The following is a 10,592-nucleotide window of genomic DNA, read 5'->3' on the forward strand; positions in this document are numbered from 1 at the left end:
GGCTCACATGAGGCAGAAGGAATGAGGAGGTACTCTAGAAGATCCTTAAGACCTTGCCGGGAGGTATTGCCAGGTATCCTGACCTCTGTCTTGACACTGGACTCAGATGACCCTGGAAGATAGAGCAAGGCTGATGACTTTACACAGCTCTGCCTCACTGAAATGCAATTCACTACAAGTCAAGATGTCACCCTCCTGTGGTCAATGGTCCTCTTTAAGAATGAAAGATGAACAACAATAAAGACCTTGCCACCAAGGAGTGGTATCTGATAGGGAGAGCTTTTTCCTGAAGCACTTTCTATTAGGTCCTGGCAATGTGAAACTTATCGGACTTGGTGGATCCTTGAGAAAACACAATTCACCATACTCTGATGAAATACTAATGAGATGAATTTACACATGCACGTGCTTGTGGCAAATTACAGAGGAAGTTGAAATCGGACAACAAAATCCCAAGGTATTATAAATTTTGTTTTATTTTACTATTTTTTTGTGCTTCCTTCAAATTTACAGTAAAAGGAGAAAGGCCTGGTCCACTAGAGGTAGGGCTGAGGAGCTAAGAACTGGGGCACACAATCTACAGGGTAGAGGAAGATGTAGTTTGAATTGGACCATGGTGAGAGGGGAATCAGTATCACAATCACATGGGAGAGGGAGGGGTAAACCAGACTTATGTCGCCCTGTCCCAGCTCTGTATGTAAGGGAGTCAGAGGGTCACATGAAGGGCTCAGTTTTTGGCTTGGATGATATCCAGAAATTCAGGCTTAAGGTAAACTCCACTCACCAGGAAGCCATCCACATCAGCCTGGCATGCCAGTCCTTACAGTTGGCCCCAGTTACAGAGTCTCCATAAATGATCCTGTTTGATTGTAATACAGGTTCTGAGATGTGGGTCATAAGCCAGCACAGAAGCTTCTCATGTATCTCCTGGGCCTGCTGGGGCATAGCTGTCTTGCCAGTACCAATAACCCAGACTGGTCCATAGGCTAGGATGACTTTACACCAGTCCTTCACATTACCTGCAGTGGCCTTCATCTGGTCAAAAACAACCTTCTCAGTGATTCCGGTTTCCCTTTCATCCAACTTCTCACCAATACAGGCAACCACTCTTAAGCCTTCAGAGACAGCATGGGCTACCTTCTGCCCAATGAGTTCATCTGACTTCCCAAAGATATGTCTCCTTTCAGAATGTCCTCGTATCACCCAGTTGGCCCCGTAGTCCTTAATCATGGCAGGGCTGATCTCCCCAGTAAATATACTTTTGGCCATTTTGTAGCAGTTCTAAGCAGCTACACCAAAATTTTTGCATCCAATTTCAGATAGCAGGTGCTCCACCTACCACTTCTGTATTGGCAGGCACCTTGGCCTCATTGATCGAATTGATGAGCTCCCCCAGACACTTCTTGTCCCCGTTCATCTTCCAAGTGTCCTGGATGAAGAGCTTTCACGATGCCATTGGCTCGTTGGTAACTGGCAGTGACCCCAGAGGAGATTGTACTATTTTTTAATGAGGCTGTTATTGCACTGATTTAAATGCCAAAAGGCAAAAAAAAATTAGCTATATATAGAGCCAGGATATATATATTTGCATGAAGATAATTTGCAAATAGCTAAAGCAAGGTATGTTAATCTTTCTTAACTTTTGTTTGTGTGTGTCTGTGTCATAGATTCATTTCTCAGTCTGGTGAAGCCTAAGGTACTCTCCTCAGGATAATGTTTTTAAAAGTATACAATAAAATACTTCTAGCAATTATATTAAAATATAGTTACCAACATATTTTTTTTGAATCATGGAACTGAATATAATCATCCCTAATCTAAATATGTAATATTTATGAACAAAAAGCTTCATTATCCCAAATGACATTTTCAAAAGAAATAAAATGTTAATAATAATGTATTAGAAATTCTTCATAAGGGGCGGCCAGGTGGCTTAATGAGTAAGAGCACAGGCTCCAGTGTCAGGATGACCTGGGGATCAAATCTGGGCTCAGATACTCAGCACCACACCCAGAAATAACTGGCTGTGTAACCTTGAGCAAGTTACTTAACCCTGATTGCTTAAAAAAAAAAATTTCTTTATAGAAAAAAGTTTAAGCAATCTGAAATTATAGACAGTGAGAGTGGTCAGTCATAACATCTCCAAAAATTAACAAGGAAATTGGAGGAAAATGATAAGTAGCAATAAAGACAGTAGTGGGGATAGAGGTAGTGAACTGTCAAAAAACTATTATAAAAGTTATTGATCTGATGGTTTTTTATGTACTTACTAATAATAATATTGTGATAGAGGTAGTGAATAGATCCTGGGCTTGTAGTGAGAAAGGCCTGAATTCAAATAAGGCTTCAAACACTTATTAGCTGTGTGACCCTGAGAAAGTCTCTTAATTTCTGTTTTCCTCTATTTCCTCAACTATTAAATGAGAATAATAATAGTACCCTCCTTGTGAGATTGTTGTGAGGAACAATGACATATTTGTAAAAAGTGCTTAGCACAATGCTTGACACTTAGTCCACTCTGTATAAATACTCATTTTGTTCCCCTATAATCCCTCCCCCTTTCTTCCTATAGCAGGAAGTATTTCATTACCTAAGAAATGGTGCACTTTAACTAAGAGCATAAAATATGTGTTTGAAGTCAAAAGAAGAAGAGATTCCCACTCTTAAAAGATTTCTCCCTCTTCCCTCCACCTACAACCTATTAGAGTGTCTGAGTCACTATTGTTAGTAGAAAATAAAAAAGTGACTTAATAGCAAAAGGCTAGATTTGGAGTCAGATGACCTTGGCTTAGGTCTTCATCTGTTCCTTACTATCTATTTAACATTGGGGAGTTAATTTACCCATTCAAGACTCAGGTATTTCTTCAGTAAAATGAGGAAATTAGAATAGGTAATCCATAATGTCCCTTATGCCCCCATAGGTAAATATACAAAGGATACACTGTTATATTTAATTTGTTTTATTAAAATTTCCTCTATCATATTAAGTTTAGATGGTCAACAAAATAATAAATCAAGTCCTAATGTTAAATACTTGTTTATCAGCAACATCATCATCATCACCACCACCACAATCATAATCAACATTGTTGTTGTTGTTAACATCTCTAAGGTTCAAAGTGTACTTATTTCTAAAATAGGGACAATAATTCCTTTAATACCCAATACACAGAGTTGTTCTTAGAATCAAATAAGACAATATGCATTAAGTAGATTGTCAACTTTAAAGTGTTTGTAAATATTTGGTGGTAGTGGTAGTAGTAGTAGTAGTAGTACCATGTTTCCCCGATAATAAGACACTGTCTTATTAATTTTTTTGGACAGAAAAACACCAGAGGGCTTATTTTCAGGGGAGGGCTTATTTTAATGAACATTGACAGCAATTTTAATAAACAGGTAAATGTAAACAAAAAAATGTACCTTTATTCAATGAGCAAATCACTGGGGAAGAACAGGATGACACACTCACTGCTGCAGCTCTGATTGCATGCAGCTCGGAGTGCGGCATGCGTTTCACGGGGGAGGGGGGACGGTGCATACAGAGGGTACCGTAATGTAGCATGTAATGCAGGGGATCACCTTCACTACAGTAGCAATCTCAATAGGGCTTATTTTGGGGGGAGGGCTTATTTTAGAGGAATCTTACACAGTAAGGGGAGGGCTTATTTTCGGGATAGGTCTTATTATCGGGGAAACACAGTAGTAGTAATAGTAGTAGTAGTAGTAGTAGTAGTAGTAGTATGACCACAGTGCTTTGGATGGTTTTGTTTGCTTGTTTTAGCAATAGCAATGAAAGGAAGTTACTATTTTTAACAGGGATCTGAATCTCTTCTGTCCTACAACTTTTCAATAGTATATTATTGTTACCATGAAGCATTGTGCCTAGTGGCTGATAAACATGAAATCTATCATCCTCTCTCAGTATTACTCTCAGAGTGATAGTTTTGCTTAATTGTATGTGTATGTTAAAGTTTTTTTTTCTTTTTGTTGAGGAGAATATTGTTGGACGGAGAAGAAATAAATTGTATTTAATGAAAATAAACTTTAAATTATGACAATTAAAATAATAAATTTAAAGGTATTCTATGTCGTTTACCTTAGTTGAGAGAGTAAAATGTTGACTGTGAGAGATTAGGATTTCCTCTTATTAAAAGAGATTGACATCCACTTTTTATTAGAGTTTGCTGAGTCCACCTGGTTCTGGAAGCACCTACAAAATAAAATAAGATGCATCAAAATAACCATGTATCTAATTGCTCCAAGCCTGCTTTAATTCTGACATTATCTTTCTTGTCTCTGTTGGTCTTTCTGGTTATCAGTGGAGATAAGATCTTTGAAAGTCTGTGGGGAAACAGTGCCTGATTTTTTTAAAATTATTTCTTAATAATTTGAACTGAGAGGTAGAGAAGCAATTGATTTGTGGAGCAGAGAAAATAGGAGCAGTGAACAAGATGAGAAAGATCTTAGCCAGATGGATCTTAATAAAAGTTGCTATAATTTAGGTTTCCAAATGATTTAGCCTCTCATTCAAACAGCCCCAAACCAACCACACTAAGAAACAGAGAGGAAATGAATTCTTGGCCCTTTCCAGTTATAAACTTTTAAAATCATATTTGGCATGCTAAATGTTAGAAATGGAAGCAGCCATGCTGAAGATAATGATGATGAAGAATGCTACCTTACCTCCTGGCAGAGAAGTTGTGGACTAAATATGAAGAATGAGACAAGTAGTTTTGGACAAAGCTAATATGGGAATTTGTTTTGCATTGAGTATGAATATTTGTTGTAAAGATTTTTTTTTTTTCTCTGAAGTGTGAAAAGGATAGAGGGAAGGAAAATAAATGCTTGGTTATTAAAAATAATACAATTAAAAAAAGTTTTGAAAGCTATTGAAAACCTGACAAAGATAATAGACCATAAAAAATAAAATCAGAGCTCACAATAGAAAAGTTAAACACAAAACCACTAGATTAATGGCAATAGCAAAGAAACAAAGAATAGAAATCTGAAAACAACATTATACTAACAAATCTGAATCAATCTCATAAAATTGAATCAAAGGAAAAATAAATTTGATGCAAATAATCAAAACAACAAAAAGAATAAAATAAAAAGTCTGAAATTAATTTTTTTTAAATCACTACAAAAGTTTAAGAAGGAAACAAATCAAAGAAGAGAGATAATCCTTGAGGAAGTAAATGGAAATCTTTAGGCGCCTATGTGATCTCCAGAAACCACCCCCCAAAAAAAAGTGAAGTTCCAATTTGGATAAAGGATAAAGCATATAGCTTTTTATCAATATAATTAAGGATAGGAGAGGTGAAACTTGAGCTTCTTTGTGGAAAACAAAGAAAATCAATAGACCTAGAAAGATTAATAGTTATTTGTTTAAGAGCTCCAGAATGGTGCAAGAATTACAAAGAAAACGTTCCTGGTATCCTTTCAAACCCAAGCTTGATTTTTTTTTTGTTTTTTGTTTACTATTTCTTTTTTTTATCACCAAAAATTCACTCCAGTCCCCCACTTTCCTCTGAGACAACCATCCCATGTCACAGAAAGCTTTATATACTTGTTGCCAACACTGATTCTTCCCAATGTAGACCAATTACCTGTTTATATTTTTAATATTTTTTTCACATCTTACCTCATTTCAAATCTCTATAAACATCAACTCAAAAGCAAGGTATACCAAGGGTACACCAAATAGCCATGAGGGTATAAAGACCAACTCACTACTGATTATGTAAATTTTAAGAAGCAACCTCAAAGCTCCATAAGTCTTATCCTGCCTTTATTATTTATTTTGATTTATCTTTATTCCATTCTGCATTCATGGCTTATTCACATTTAACAAATATATAAAACAGGCCCAAATATATACTAAATCATCTGATGTCTACCTGGAAAATTTGAGCTACATTTGATACATACTATTTAGTGTTCTACCCTAAGCCTACATTTGAATTATGTTATTAAGTGTTAAAATAAAAGTTCATTTAATTTAAAGGGTCACATCAACTTCTCCATAGCAAAAACACTACAACCTCATCTTTTTGATATTTTGGTGCGTGAGTTATGGTTATTTTCTTTTTTTCAAATGCAAAAGCTCATTATAAACACTGTAATAGGAAGTGATTATAGATTATTTAGATTATAACTTTCCTTGTGGCTGTATAAATGATAGCTAAGTTTGCCAATTGTTTTGCTTCACTCTCCAAGTCAAATTTGTGAACCATCTTTTATTTAACTGCAATTTATTTCTTGTCTTCTGATTTACTTTATAGTGAGAATATTAGAATTGACATGGTATTAAAATTGATACGATATAATTATTCTCTATGTAGTCACTACATCACTGATCATTTGGCAAAAATCCTACTCTTAGAGGCCAAATTTAACATTTTTAGGCAGGCTAAAAGAAATCCTGTTTAATTCTTAATGCTCTCTGCTTTTTCTTTTTTTTTTTTTCTTCTGCAATTTTGCATCATCGTAGTAGAATAGGGCTTCACAAGATGGAGGGCCATTTTTCAACATTTTTTTTCTGATTATTTTCAGTGGACAAAGAATTCATAGCCTACCGAAGATAATTTCCTCTGTTCTTTGGTTAGTCCTCTACAAGCAGAAAAAATATCACACTAAAACAATAGTCATACCTTTTTTTTCATGGCAAAAATTCTGTCTGCTTTCTACTGATGTTATCTTTTTTGTTTGTTTAGTATTTTATTTTTCCCCATTTGCAAGTAAAATAATATTTGGCATTCATTTTAAAATTTTGAGTTCCAAATTCTCTCCCTCCCTCACCACCATCCTCCTCATTGAGAAGGCAAGAAATTCTATATATATTTTACATGCATAATAATGCAAAAATTTCCATAACAGTCATGTCATGAAAGAAAACATGGACCAAAAATCACAAAAAAATTTTAAAAAGTCTCAAGAAAAAAAAAATGTTTCAATCTGTATTCAGGCACCATCAGTTCTTTCTCTGGAAAACAGTTTTGATAATAAGTCCTTCAGAGTTGTTTTGGACCATAGTATTGCTGAGAATAGCTAAGTGAGTTACAACTGATCATTTTACATTATTGCTCTTACTTTGTACTCAGTACATTTCACTTTGTATCAGCTCATGTAAGCCTTTTCATATTTTTAGTGAGAGTATCCTGTTTGTCATTTCTTATAGCACAATAGTATTCTGTCATAATCACATCACTATTTATTCAGCCATTCCCCTATTGATTAGAATTCTCTCAGTTTCCAAAACTTTGTCACCAGAAAAGAGCTACTATAAATATTTTTGTACATATAGATAATTTTCATTTTAAGAAAAATCTCTTTTGCTACATAGAACTATTAATGGTATTGCTAAGTCAGAGGGTATGCATGGTTTTATAGACCTTTGGGAATAGTTCCAAATTGCTCTAGAGAATGTTGAATCAGTTCACAACTCCAGAACAGTGAGTTAATGTCTCATTTTTTCTTTATCCACATCCTCTCCAATATTTGTCATTTTCTTTTTCTGTCCTCTTAGGCAATCTAACAGGTGTGAAGTTGTACCTCAGAAATATTTTAATTTGCATTTATCCAATCAATAGTAATTTAGAGAGGATTTTTTTCTATATAGCTATAGATGGCTTTGATTACTTCATATGAAAACTTCATATCTTTTGATCACTTATCAACTGGGGAATGGCCCTTATTTTATAAAATTAACTCACTTCTCTATATGTTGAGATGTGAGGCCTCTATCAGCTAAACTTGCTTAAAAATTTGTGTTCCCAGTTGTAATTCCTAACATATATCTTATCTCCCCATTTATTGTATTCTCTCTCATTTTACCCTATCAATCCTCAAAAATATTTTGCTCCTCACTACCCCATCCCCAATCTGCCCTCTTTTATATCACCCCTCTTTTCTCTTATCCACTTCCTGTCTTACTCCCCTGTAGGGTAACGCAGATTTCCATATCCAATTGAGTGTGTCTGATTTTCCTCTTTGAGCTAATTCTGATGAGAATAAGGTTCTTCCACTCTCCTTCATTTCCTCCCTCTTCCCCTACACTCTAAAAGCTTTTTCTTACCTCTTTTGTGTAAGATAATTTACCCCCTTCTGCCTCCCCCTTTCCCCTTCTCATAGTACATTCCTCTCTCACCTCTTAATTTTATTTTTTAGATATTATCCCTTCATATTCAACTCACATATGTGCCCTTTGTCTGTATATATTCTTTTTAACCACCCTAATAATGAGTAAGTTCTTTTGAGTTGCAAGTATCATCTTCTAATATAGTAATGTAAATAGTTTTCCTTATTATGTACATTATGATTTCCCTTTCCTTTTGCCCTTTTTATACTTCTCTTGAATGTTGTATTTGAAAGTCATACTTTCCATTCAGCTCTAGTCTTTTCTTCAAGAATGCTTGAAAGTCCTGTACCATATTGAATGTTAGTTTTCCCCTGAAAGATTATACATAGTTTTTTTTTTTTCTGGTTAGGTGATTCTTGGTTGTAATCCTAGATCCTTTTCCTTCTGGAATATCCTATTCTAAGCCCTCTGATCATTCAAAGTAGAAGTTGTAAAATCTTGTATTATCCCAGACTGTGGCTTCATGATATATTATTTGTTTCTTTCTGACTACAATATTTTCCCTTTGACCTGGGAAGTCTTGAATTTGAATAAAATATTTCTGGTAGTTTTCATTTTAGGATCGCTTTCAGGAAGTGATCAGTGAATTCTATCAATTTGTATTTTGCTGTCTGATTCTAGAATACTGGAGCAGTTTCCCTTGATAATTTCTTGAAAGATGATGTTTCAGCTCATTTTTTGATCATGGCTTTCAGGTAGTCCAACAATTTTTTAATTATCTCTCTTAGATAGACTTTCCAGGTCAGTTGTTTTCCCAATAAGATATTTCACATTATCTTTTATTTTTTCATTCGTTTGTTTTTTTTAATTATTTCTTGATTTATGATATAGTCATTAGCTTCCATTTGCTCAATTCTAGTTTTTAAGAATTATTTTGTTCAGTGAGATTTTGTTACTCCTGTTCTTGGCAATTATTTTCAAGACCTTCTTCTCATTGAATTTTGTACCTTTTTAAGCATTTGACTTAGTCTCTTTTTTAAGATGTTATTTTCTTTAGTATTTTGTGTCTCTTCCATTCTTTTTTCATGATTTTCTCACATTATTCTCATTTCTCTTCCCAATTTTTCCTCTACTTCTCTTGCTTGATTGTCAAAATCCTTTTAGAGCTCTTCGATGGCCTGAGACCAATACATATTTTCTTTGGAGGCTTTGGATATATGAGCATTGCTTTGTTATTCTCAGTATATGTTTTGATTTTCCTTGTCAACATAGTAACTTTGTATGGTAACAATTTCTTATGTTGTTTACTCATTTCTCCAGTCTATTACTTGACTTTTAACTCTTTCTTAAAGTAGGCCTCTGCTTCCAGAGTGGAGTATGTACTTTCTCAAGCTTCTGTGGTTTTATGCAGCTGTTTTCAGAAATGCTTCTAGGGACCTGCAAGTTTTCAATTCTTCCAAGGTGATATAATCTAAGGAGAGGTGTTTACTATTCTCCTTGCCCTGCTCTGTTCTTTGAGTCAACACAAGCACTCTTTTCTACCCTGAAACTGTGAGGAGAGTCAATGTTCCACTGTAGCTGCAAGCTCTGTTTTACTAGCATTCCTCCTCACCTTGGGACTGTCACCTAGGATCATGACCTGAATCTGAGTATTGGCATAGCAACAGAGTTCTGCCTTAGTGCTAGCAAAGCGATCCCTGTAATCTCCTTCTGATCATTTGTTTTACCCCCTTACTGTCTGTGGACTGAGAACTCCAGAAGCAGCAGCTATAGCTACTGATTCAGTGGTTCCCCAGACGTGCTCTTAATTTATGAGAGCCAGGGTTATTCTCTCTTGGTCTGTGAAGGAATCTGGTCCACTCTTACCCTGATGCAATAGAACTTTCCTGACAAAATTCTAAGGTGCTTAGGGCTGGAAAATTGTTTCATTCTGCCTTTTTGTGGGTTCTGCCATTTTAGAGTTTATTTAGAGTATTTAAAAGTATTTGGAGGGGTTTGGGGCAGAGCTCAGGTGAGTCCCTGCCTTTACTCCATCATCTTCTGACATCATCTTCATGGACTGGAATCTGCTTTCATGACATGAAGACACATCATAATAAGACTACATTTAAGATTTTGGCCAATGATTCTACACACATACAATATTCGCTTTTGTACAAGATAAAGAGTTAAAGGGTAAGATGGCAGAGTAGAAGCAGGACCTCCCTGCTGCTCCGGCTTCCACCTTCCCCAATCCATGTAAAAAGGGTACTCTAAACAAGCTTTGGAACTGCAGAACCCACAAAGTGACACAGAGAAGCTAAGCTCCCACTGAGGAAAGCCCGGCAGGCCAGCAGGAATCAGCCAGCACAGTGCTCTGGGAGCCAAGCGCAGCTCCACACAGATGCTTTAGCCCCAGGGTGGGCCTGAGCAGCCGCCAGTCAGAAAGACTCCAGATCAGCAGCATCTGTGGCCATTTCAAGTTTTTTCAACACATAGATGTGAAAGTCAAAGTGAGCGGTCAGAACAGTCT

The 10,592-nt window shown here is 35.8% G+C and overlaps 1 pseudogene; it reads right to left on the minus strand.

Annotated features, from left to right (window-relative positions):
- Positions 1–699: 699 nt before the first annotated feature.
- LOC138152838 (triosephosphate isomerase pseudogene) lies at positions 700–1,247 on the minus strand (annotated as a pseudogene).
- Positions 1,248–10,592: the final 9,345 nt, after the last annotated feature.

Source organism: Petaurus breviceps, unplaced genomic scaffold (assembly GCF_028583685.1).
Source record: "Petaurus breviceps papuanus isolate PSGF00001 unplaced genomic scaffold, PetGlider_PUasm1.0 90977, whole genome shotgun sequence".
In the NCBI taxonomy this organism is placed as follows: domain Eukaryota; kingdom Metazoa; phylum Chordata; class Mammalia; order Diprotodontia; family Petauridae; genus Petaurus; species Petaurus breviceps.